Source organism: Lissotriton helveticus, chromosome 2_1 (genome assembly GCF_964261635.1).
Source record: "Lissotriton helveticus chromosome 2_1, aLisHel1.1, whole genome shotgun sequence".
Classification (NCBI taxonomy): domain Eukaryota; kingdom Metazoa; phylum Chordata; class Amphibia; order Caudata; family Salamandridae; genus Lissotriton; species Lissotriton helveticus.
This window is the reverse complement of record NC_136059.1, coordinates 368,725,252-368,737,384: the sequence shown is the minus strand read 5'-3', so window position 1 is coordinate 368,737,384 and position 12,133 is coordinate 368,725,252. Positions and strand designations below refer to the sequence as shown.

General features: G+C 43.7%; 1 protein-coding gene across 1 annotated transcript in view; it reads left to right on the top strand.

Annotated features, from left to right (window-relative positions):
- Nucleotides 1-12,133, top strand: part of LIFR (LIF receptor subunit alpha) — a 682,553-nt gene that overhangs the window by 121,008 nt on the left and 549,412 nt on the right. The gene's annotated exons all lie outside the window — the stretch shown is intronic.

The following is a 12,133-nucleotide window of genomic DNA, read 5'->3' as shown; positions in this document are numbered from 1 at the left end:
AGGCCTGGTGTTTGCTTGTGCTGAGACACTTGTCACGAGTCTCGCGCGTGATTTAGAGTCTATTGGATGTGAAGATTGTGCCCAAAGTGGTACTCATTTTAACACACTTGCAACTGGTCCTGAGGTGATGAGACATTTTTGGCCTCACCCTCAGAGTTTTTAATATGTAAATCTGAGAGTGCAGTCTGCAGGGCTGCCCGCTAGAAAACAGGCGGGCCTCCAAAATACGTGTTGACAGAGTGACGAGAGGTTTATTTCAATTGCATCAACCCAGAACTCATTTGTGTAAATCCTGAAATTAAATGACTGGGGAACACATATAAATGCATACTTATACACATTTCAATGACATAAAAAAACTGATGTTTTTACAAAGACTTATCAACATGGTTACTTGAAAATCTCGTGGAAATCTGAAAGTAACATTGTAGTGATTAGAGAAGGGAAGGGAGCAATGGTTCTGCACCGTGGTACAATTAAACAAGCATTGGCATAGCCAATAGGTCTTGCTTTTGTGATCTTATAAATATTTAGTTATGCAGCACAATATCCTTGGTGCAGCAGCATCAACTGTTGCATGGCTAAACACTTATAAGGTCCCAAAGGCGAGACCTATTGGCTATGCCAATGCTTGTTTTAAAAGATGAGTATTTTAATTCGCACAAAACATCCTGTACAGTGGAGGTCATCATGGATCGTTGCATCTTTCCTCCGTCTCTCCTGCAACATCTCTCCCCTCTGGCTGTAACAGGAAGCACCCAGGCTCCCCTGAGCCACTCACAATGCTGCAATGCAGCGTGGTGATTGGTCTGAGCACCGTGGTTCGGTGCTCAGCCAGGGAATGGGAGCCTGGGCATGTTCTCCTCGCAGGCTGTAATGCAGCCTGCATGGAGAACATGTAAAGTGCGCATGACGGTTTGGCCGGCCCGAGAAGGCCAGCCAGACATTCATGGGCGCTAGGAGTGGGCAAACCACTCCTCCCCCTGCTCCTCTGTCATTGGAGCATCCCCATCCCTCCCGCAACCTGCTGCAGCAGGGAAACTTAAAGTGATAGTAACCTCGAACTATTATCATTTTATGTTTTTTATTTCACTGCTGCAAAGCAGTGGGGCAATGCTCCTATGCCTTAGCAGGGGAGCTGGTAAGTAATATACCCACTAAGAACTGCCAGCGTTCATGGTCCTCTTTTTCAAAAAGTCAGACTGATTTGCAGAACACTCAGTCTTAGGTAATCTCTGAACCATGTAGTGGATCTCTGCATCAGGCTAAATATCGAGTAAGCCACAAGGAACAGACACGCTGTACCAGGGTATACATCAAACGCCCCCCTCGCTACTACAATTGAAGAAGCAGCACACGCTGCACCAGTTCACCCGGAATCTGCAAGTGGCTAAATAACATGGCTCTCACTGCACCCGTCCTCTGCTTACCCCTTCTCACCTTCTCCTTCCTGTTCTCAGAACCCTTCTATTCAAAGCTATCTGAGCTGAAATGTATGTATTCCATACCCTTTTACTCAAAGATACCTGACCTAGAATGTATGTATTCAGTACTGTGAGAGACTGGCCTGGTATATGATGTACACTTATGTAAGTGGACCCCTTTTCACCAGTCCAGACCACCCTTATGGTAATTTAAGAGGTCTTAGAAAACCTTAGAAAGCTCTTTAAGTGGTAGTTGTGGGGAGCAGCCTTCAGGCTTAGACCAGGAAGAGTGTAAAGCAGCTTGTTTTACCAGAGTGCAATCTTATGGTATAGATTAAGTGAAAAGAACCACAACAAGTATTTATAAAAATATGTGTTTATTAAAGAATACTCTCTAGTATGTTCAAATCTCTCCAACATGGAGATAAACACAATGCACACAATACTTCAGTTAGAAATACAGTAAATAGCACGATATACACAGTGAACCACAGGGGGGGACCAAGCCATATATTATTAAAGTGGTATAAGAACCACGACTCGGATCAAGACAGTGTCGAGAGGACGTAGAATTGCTGGGGACCAACAGAACCTCCCACGGTAAGTAGATAGGGTCCCCACGGAGAGCGTGTGCAGTGTGGGAACATGACTGCGTGCTCCGTACGAGTCTGTGTGCAAGTCGCGGTTGGATTTTTAAAGATTAATAACCCTTCCCAGTGGTCCCTGAGGAAACCCATTGGAATACAGAAGGTTGGAGAGCCACCCCACCCATGGATACCCATGTTGGCTACACCAGGGATGCCGGGTGCTTAGGGGTGAAATGGTGTCGGAAACTGCTGTCGAACCCAATGGAGAACTTCAGGAAAGTACCACTGCTGGAAGAGGATAAAGTGTTTGTGGGAATCCAAATGTGGATTCTTGAAGAGGAGTACTTGAAAGCAGAGGGAACAGATTCCATGTCACTCGGGAGTGACCAGGAGACTTGGAAGACGAATACCCTCCGAAGTCAGGTGCTTCGGGGAAGATGGCGATGACCATGACTCTGTAGCTTGAGTACCGTCTGGCGGAAAGCCTTGGCAAAAGCAGCGCACGCAGGAAGTCAAGACGGTGCAAAGTTGGGACCAGCAAAGGTTCAGGGGACTCAACATAAGCAGCGGAGTCAGGGCAGGTCCCAAGCAATCAGGAGAGCCCAAGGGAAACAAAGGTGACCCTCAAATGGACCCGTAGTTCGGAGGCACTGGAGTCGCAAGAGGACCTCGAGCGGCTCACCAAAGGAGCAGCTCACTGTGCCCACGAGGCGGTGTGGCTAAAGATATTGATGGAAAAGGTTGCCGGAAGTTGGGGCTACTTGGAGCCCAATGCACTTGTTGTAAAGTTGGCAGCAAGCCTTTGCACTTGCAAAAGAACACTGTGCACAGGGGTTTGGTTATTGCAGCCCCCACGAGGGATACTGGCCTTAAACTCGGTGAAAGGACAGCTCAGGCCTTGAGGGACATAGAAAACTACCACCTGTGTTGTTGAACCCTTCGGAGACCGCAGGATCTAGGTATTAGCAGACTGGTCAGCAGTGTTGAGTTGCCTGCAAATGCTGAGAAGTGACTCCTTCGCTTCAAGGGAGATTCCTTCAAGTGTCTTTGATGCTCCACAGGCCTTGAAGGGTTTCTGTACAAAGCACGGACACAGACGATGCAGCAGTCAAGCAGGGAAACTAAGTCGGGCTCTTGCGAAGTCCAGAGTCTCCAGACGGGTGAAGTTGAAGTGGTATTAGAATTGAATCTTTTCCCACGACAAATCTAGGGACCTACACCCAGGTAAGCCCTTAAGTACCCTAGGGAAAGGGTTAGGACGATTCAGGGGACCCTCCCATGGGAGGGTCTGGACAGGGGAGGTTACTCCCACGTCCTTTGTCCAGTTTCGCGCCAGAGCGGGAGCCAATGGCTCCCAGGGCTGGTTTGAACTGGCCTATGCACAGGGACACAAATTGTGCCCCTCATGCAGACTTTCTGGCACTGGCAAGCGCACCCACCCAGTCCTGATACACTAAATCCTGCCTGGGAGGTGGTCACACCTCCCCTTGATAGGATGCCTAGTGTTTAACCTTCTTCTACTCAAGCTTGGCTCAGCAGCAGGAGGACAGAAATGTGACTCTGGTAGTCAGCAACCATTTTGTGCTGTCCAGGGCTGGAAGGTTGGCACCGTGCTTGGAATCCTACCTCCTACACTGTTTACGGAGTGGGGGTATGATTCCAACAGGTTTGATACCAAACATGATGGGATTCGTGGCAGCAGTTTTCGAGATGGTCATCTCGTAATTATGCGATGCCCCTTTATATAGTATACGGCGGCTTCACTGACAACCCGGTAGAATGGACTCTGTAGACTGCAGGGGTGTCCCGCTCATGCAGGGGCACCCTCTCGATACCAACCAAGCACCCTGCCTTCAGGATTGCAAAGACCTGCTATAGGGGTGACTTATAGGTTTTAAGTACAGTGACCCATGATATTGTAAACCTATAACTTTAGTAAGTGGTGTAAGCACCAACGTACACAGGCTGCAATGTCAGGCATGTAGTTCCATTGTAATGGTCTCTCATGGGTGGCCTGATACATGTTTCAGCCCATGGAAGACCTCTGGGGTACCTATACCCTAGGTACCTTAGTACCATATTCTAGGGACTGATAATGGTACCCCAGTATCCAATGTGGGATGTGCCCAAGTACTGAACACAACCATTTATGGAGAAAGCAGATGGACTGGGGTCCTGATTACTGAACACAACCATTTATGGAAAAAGCAGATGGACTGGGGTCCTGATTAGCAGGATCCCAGTCAGACTAGTCAAAAACTGCTTCAAATCAAGAAAAAAGTCGGAGTAACCATAAGAAGCTGATCCTACTTTCCTACAATTACCCTTCTCCTCAAAAGTATCTGTTCTAGAATGTCTGTAGTCGATACCCTTCTGCTCAAAGGGAACTGACCTAGAATGTGAGAGTACTGCATTCACAAATTCGTATAATGGAATATATACATTGTGATTCGTTTTCTATAAAGACCTGCATCTTATGAGCTGTCCAAAAGTGTGGCTTGCTAACTTACACCTTAGCTTTGTCCTCTACTTTCTCCAAAAGCTTTCTCTTGTTCTTCTGTTATCTTTGTGCGACTTGGCAGACGTTTTAACTGACGTTACCGGCTGAGCATGTTTGTGCCAATAAGTTTGAACCTTGCAAGCAGTGTCATAAGTATTAACTTATGTAATCAAGAATGTATAAATAACATGAGACTGTTTACAAAAGGCGGGGTCACTTGGGAACTAGTCATTCTGTGACTCCCAATTCAAATGCATAAATAATTATCCACAATTGTACCTTGAACGTGTGATGTATGTTTCCTTTCTGTAGGAAAGACATTTTTCTTTTACAAATGTATGTATTCAGTACCCTTTTGCTGAAAAGTATCTGCCCTGGAATATATGTATTCAGTACCCTTCTGCTCAAAGGTATCTCACTTAGAATGTATGTATTCAGTACCCTTCTGCTCAAAGGTATGTGGCCTAGAATGTATGTATTCAGTACCCTTCTGCTCAAAGGTACCGGACTTGGAATGTATGCATTCGGTGTCTTTCTGTTCAAAGGCATCTGACCTAGACTGTATGTATTCCCTTTGATCTATGTAACTGTCCTTTTATGTTATCATAACCCTGCATAGCTTGACATTCTTGTACAGACTTATGCAGGGCTTGCCCCTTTCTAATACATCGTGAGAAATGTACAGCTAAAGAAAAAACAATAAACCAAAGCCAGTGTAACATGTATATAAACGGTTGTTGAAATCAGTTGGAGAATAAGATACATATATTTCAGTGACTCTAAAAAGCAGTGTTCCTACCACAACGTGTACAAAAACACAACACTGTGTGGCCTCCCAGGAATTTGTCCAAGTATTGGAAACACAAAAAGTTGCCTCTTTTTATAGAGTGCAGCATATGACACTGACACTTCTTGGTGCCAAATCAAGCAGATGATGAACAGTGAGTGTCAGACGGCCCTTGTTGGCCTTCAGAATAGCTGGTAGCCTGATCCTTGCAGATTGGTTTGAGGAAGTTTGGCTGCCAGTTGTTTAGAAAATGTGGGCACACTAATATTCCGAGTCAAAGGGCTCAGGTTTTGAGCTGGAGGATATGAGATGCACTTGTACATGAGAAAAGATGATCCTATGTAGTGAATGGAAGAAGTTCTAAAGATTAGAGAAATGACACCTGTGGCTTTCACCGCGATGCATAGATTGTACGGAATGGAGATTGTTGAAGAATTGAAGTCACAAAAGTGTGTAAGGTCTGTCTGGCTGGCTCCGAATGCTTTTTGTACTAAAAAAAAATATTGTGATGCTTTATAATTTCATACTTCCATCAGCGACCAGCCAGGGACGGCATTTTTGAGATGGACTCCTCGGAGGCAACAGCCTGGTTTTTGTTTTCTCAATAGCAGAATCACCATTTCACTTTTTGAATCAGGGAGGTAGAACGCCAGGTGTTAGGATGACATTGTTGTTGGTAAATGAAGAATTAGGGAATACTTTTGTGAATGGCAATCTTTAGGCCCAACGGCAAGCTGGGTGAATTTACTCGAGGCATTGCTCAGTTGAGAAGCAACTGTAAAATAATTGGTAAAACCAATAAAGAATCAATAGCTTTAGAACGGTAGCGGGGGCAGTGTTCTCGATGGAGCAGCAACTCCTGTCTACCAGTGGACACAGCACTGGCTCTTTTTTAACTTTTCCGACTCCCAGGATCTCCTGAGACGATTCTTTGATCTTATTGATGTACACTGCACTTGAAGCGTCAGATTTCATGAGAGGGTAATGGTACAATACTGTAGAGATCTAAATACGTAAAACCTCCTAGAACTGGTCTTAAACGCTGGCATTACCTGCAATGGAGGTCACGCGTTGTGGTAAATAAAACTTGGGGGGGGGGGGGGGGGGGGCATGGTTTTCTACCCTAACCCTCATGGTACTGTTGTGTAATGTTGATCTTACATTAAAATGAAGGAAAATATAGATTCATAGCGGCGCTGTTACTTTTACTCCCTAGGTTCTTTCATCATGACATTTTGAAATATGGTGTTTACAAGAGATGGCTCAAATTGCAGAAAGCTTTACATTTCTGCCAGGCAAGTTTCCATCCCCACCCATTGGTCCAGGATGTCCAACCGCTGCCAGATGTGCAGTGAATCATGTGCATGTTATATCTCTGCAGATGGGCATTTATTCTGGGCTCAAGCCCATACCATAGAAAATAACCATATGTTTTTTTACAGAGTTTTCTATATTGCGAACTTGACCCGAATTATAGTATCAGAGTGCTTTACATAGCACCAGTTGCGTACATGAGGGCACATTCATTATTGTTAGGCACAGGGCGATTAAGTGATTTGCCCAGAGTCACAGGATGTTCAACGTCATTGCCGAGACGCTAACTTGGTTCTCCAGATTCGAGGTTGACCGTCCTAGCCACCAGGCCAACTCCTCTCCCCAATTGAGATTTAGAGTTTTTCCAGTGTAACATGGCATAATCCTGTCTCATGGCTACCCGTGTCAGCTCCTTTTCATGCTGGCATATTACTTTGTAGCTGGCATATGCAGCACCCAGGCATGTGATCATTCAGTTGTACACAGTTGAAGGAAAATAGATTTTGGATGTAAACTTGCTGCTGTGTGTGAAATAATCAAAACACTGCTTTTTTTAAACTTTTGAAATATGTTCGAGTGGTAATAAGAAACTTAAAGCATCGTTTACAAAAATATACCTATATTTACATTACCTCTTACAAAACTCATAATATGAAAAAGTCAATGTGTTCTATTCATTATTCATGTAATTGTAGTGTCTGCAACCTTGGATATTTACTCCATTCTCATTTCTGTCTTAAATAAATTGAGATCCTTCTAGTTTTACACCCTTGGCCCTAATTTTAATTTATAGGTCTCGCCTAGGCAGCGCACGCACTGTCTCTTCGAGACATGCTGTATCTGAGATATGGGTTTGAAAAGACAGCAATCTTTTTCATTGATTACTGTTGCTGTCCTTTAGAAATGCTGGCTTTTCAATGGTGAATGCACTTAGTGGTTCTTCCTTTTGGGATTTGTATCCTCCCGTGAGGACTGGCCCTCTTACATGTGTTTTTACTGTTCAGGTTATTTATACTTAGAGAGAACTTTTTTTTGTTGGCCTGCGTCTTTGCTCGTTAACTGTTCTCTTTACTTGTGCAATGAAACTTCGGTCATTTCATTTGCTTACCGTGTGCCTCACCTCACCCCTCCCACAACACTGCTCTCACACCCCCACCACCCCCCTCTGAGGCCACTACTGTTTTGTCCTCTTGGTTAATTTATGCAGTGTACCCCCACCCCCTTGCATGACACAACACTGCTTGCCCACCCCCGGGATCGCTGCTTTGAATTCCTATGTTATTTTAAATTAGTCTCTTTTATTTATATAGTGCACCTATCCATGCTGCTCAACGTTGAGTAGACCGCAGACCGAACACGAATCCTCAGCTTCCCAATCAGCAGCTCTCCCTGCTGAGTCATATCCTTTCCCGAGCCATGTTGCACGGTGCAGTACCATATGTGGCCAAAACAGATCCTAAGGGACACCTCGTGACAGCATATGGTACTGCATACTGCACGTTCACACCACTGCTTGTTCGTCTTGGTGGGCTCTTTCTTTGCTTTTGCTCTTTTCGTTACATTTCCCAGGATTTGTGTTTTATACGTTTTATCAGGGAACGGATGTAGCGTAATGGCCTGCGTTGCCGATCTTAGAGCACAGGAACTAGTTTTGAGTCGCGGCGCCGGCTCAACATCCTGTGATTCTGGGCAAATCACTTAATCTGCAATCCGTTTTTGCTTTCTTATTGTTAAAACACCCCAAAGAAAAATGAAACCGGGGAGTGAAGCATGGGCAAACTAGGTAAAAAAACAAAGAAAAACCTCTTCACCACTCTCCCGGCACAGGGGGAGAGCTGCTGCTATAAAATTCGCTGCACCACAGATACTTACCCCATAATGCTTTGCAGGGCCTTTTATTTCGAAAATCATGTTGCCCATATCTTCGCCTCTGGTGGTCCTAGGGTTATCGGGCCACCACCAAACTGTTTAGCACCACATGCTCTCGCTTTTCAGATGTGGGGGTGAGTAAGGGACCCCGAAATCATCACCTCCCCAGCTCTTTTTTAGGAATTTTAAATTCTTCCATGGCTGGTGCTTTTTCACCTGGGAGGGTGATTTCCCTTAGGGCTCATATCTATTCGTGAAAAGAACATTGTTGATGCAGTTCTTATTTTCCTTTAGGAAAGAATCTAAATCTTACATCCAACAGATGTATGTCACGGTTCTGCTATCCAACATCTTGTGGATTTATGGTTAAAGTGTATTTCTCACCACAAAATATTCCTAGTGTGTGATTGAAACTCATGACATGATACTCAAGGCAGAAGAGCAGTTACGTACTTATTTATCTTCAGATATGTGCACTGTTATATCACACAGCAGCTCACTTATTTCAGGTGTTGCTATACATAATGGGTTGTGCTTTTTAAAATTCCAACCGTATTAATCGAAGAGTTCTTTTTTTGTAGCAATTTTTGTATTCCTTTTCACCCTGCTTTATTTATGTTTTAATCATGGTACAACAGATTTATTATTTAAAACTTTCTATAGAGTATTCATGTAATGCAAGTCGCAAATCATGTCACCGCTTCCTACAAGGAATTAGAATGGTTTAATGCATACATTTTTTTTCAGCCAGCATATTACTCTTGCCTCTTCTTCCTCATAACCTATTTCCCTTTTTCTGGTTCGCCAGCACCGCAAGGTCATATGAATGGCAATAGGGTTATGCAAATATGCAATACTGCATACAAAAAAACTAAAGTAAAAAAACATTGTTATTTTCAATGCCAAGAGCTCCAACTTTCACAAATGCGAGACCGACTGCATTGCAAATGCTTGTTAACTGGGACTGTTCAGTGGTATGTGACACTTGGTTACAGGGAAGTCTTTGTTCTGATACCATCTAATCCCATATTTCCACAATCTGCCCAAAAAAATCCCAAAATAAAACTAATGGATGGGAGAGCTCCTAAAGACTCTTCCATGCTGGATGAATAATTGATCCAAGCCACCTGTTCCTTTCAATGCTATCCGAACAGCCAGCAACAGCCGGCTCCAGAAGAATAGCTCATGATCCCATCAAGCCTTCCATCTGTTCACATGGAGAGGTACTGTGACGTAGACCCATGAAACCTAGTACCCTGATTATGTTATTTTACTAAACATGCTGGAAAGTTAAGTGGCGACTGGTGAATTGTATCTACAATCTACCAGTCACCAATTATGTGTTTGGGCCGCTCAGCGGGATTACACCGACTCTTGATCTGTCGCCTCCCCTCACATTGCAATGATGCTACATTTGAAACTGGTTTTGACTTTTGTTATCTTTGTGGTGAGAGCCTGACTGCCACCTACCATCGTTTGGCATAAAACGGTGTTGTAGTACCTATTTCTGAGAGCAAGTTCGCAATGGCAATGCTTGTCGGGTATTATGGGAAATCCAAGACTTTACCCATTCATCTGACAAAACACTGGAGAGATGCACGCCTCCTGGATGAATTGATATGTGTAGGTGCTCTGTAGTTTACTTTAACAGTGTGCACTTAAAAAAGAACATAGCAGAAGGGCACAGCTCAGTTATGTGCTAAATGGCTGTAATTGTGCTTTTCAGTAATAACACAAAACAGAACAATGTACAAACATGGCATGTGCATGCAATGCAATTGGTTGTCAATGTGCTCACAACTGCAAAACCTACCATGGTACAGTGCACTCCAGCTTAAAACAGCAAACATTAACACAGAACTCTGAACATTTACTCAGTATAGGCCAAATATGCGATTAACTGTTTGGGCTTTTAATACTGTGAGGTACTTATCACAGAGGTACCTTTGCTGGGCATTGGGAACAATATCAAATGAAGAACTGCATAAGCAATTTGACCCACCCAAAAATCGACAACGTATTTAAACTGACCTCGCACCCCTACAAAACCAAACCAGACTCTGGTCTGCGATGGAAGTGTCTGAAAACACCTGCCTGTGTTCTGAACAATTGCTAATTAAATAGAAAAAAAGCATGCGAAAGGGAGCATAAATATGAGTGAATTCTAATGTGGGACATCCTTTTTAATTTAATATTTCACATACATCATTTAGCATGGAGTGCAGATTATGATTCCGTGCCATATAAAATAACAAACTTAGATTAGTGGTATTGGCTGCAAAACTGGATCACGGCTGTTAATGGTTTCTCTATTGCACTTTAGGTGATTGAACCCTATTGAAAGGAATGAAATGGAACTAGGTTTAAATACTGACAATCCAATTACCCATTGCTGTCAAGACCCTTATGCAAAGTTTTTTTTTTTTTTTAACCTGGACGAGAAAAGATTTACAGGAATGTAATTGGCGTGTCTAGTAGCGCAGGGAGTTTGGGAATTGAGCGGCTTACTTCCCGCAAGTACAGATCCATATTTCCTGTGAGGCTGCAATTGTGCAGGAGTTCCTGTGTCAAACATGATTGCTTTGAGTTCTAGTCCATGACCTTTTATCTGCCCTTCTTTCCTTAGAGTAGTGTAACTGCAAGGGTGGTAAATGGAATTTATCTACAAAAATATTCTCTTGGTGTACAGCAGAAGTATGCCTTTGAGAGTGTCCTGATGCTGTGATCGTATTTGGAAGTGTAGGCGACAGACAGAATAGAGAGGCAATAGTTGTGCATATTAAATGCAACCGTAAACCATACATATTCCTGATATGGTGTATAGAGCTTTTACAGCCATTGTCTACAAAAGAAAGGTAATATCATAGACCGACTAATTCCCCTCACTGTCCACAACCAGGGAGGTGTGATACGAGGGTCGCTGTTCAGTTCTTCTCTGCTACAACAATTTTGGGAATGGTGGGCTTCTGACCCCCTTTACCAAGCAACCATACTTTTGACAGTGTTGGAAGACAGTGGGTGAAGATGATGGACTGTTTTGGTATCTGCGTAGTTGGTCAAACCACATAATCCACTTTGTATGCCAACACATATTGGTGCATATTGTGGGACGTCACCTGAATGGGGAAAGAGGTCTGGCCTAAAATTAGGACAACACTGCTACCTGAGAAGTATCACGCAAATCCCGGTCTAGCCACATAAATTATAGTAAAAGTAAATTGCAAGGCACAATGGGAGGTTTATTAGTCTAATCAGGATGCAAGGTGAGCCCTAGAATCTGAGTTAGAATCCTTTCTTGGAGACTTGCTTAACAAGTCTCTTCTGGAAGGCAGCTGCCTTGCCTCTACTCTCAAAAGGTGTTGGAGAGAATCCCAGAACCTGGTGCCCAGCAAGCTGTTCTATATTTTTGCTTCTTCAGATTGTGTGCTGGTGTTTTGGGATTTTGATAAGGTACTTGAGGTAGTGCCAGGGACGTGGAAGCCATGTCCTGAAAATTTACGAGCTTCTTTCGACGCATTCTTGTGCAGAATCTGTGTCCTACGCGGGACCATAGATGAAGAATACTTACTTCATCAGGACTTGTGTTTGATCGATGTAACGGATCAGCATTTATAACAGATGCATCAGTACTGTTGTGTGGAGTGCGTCCATT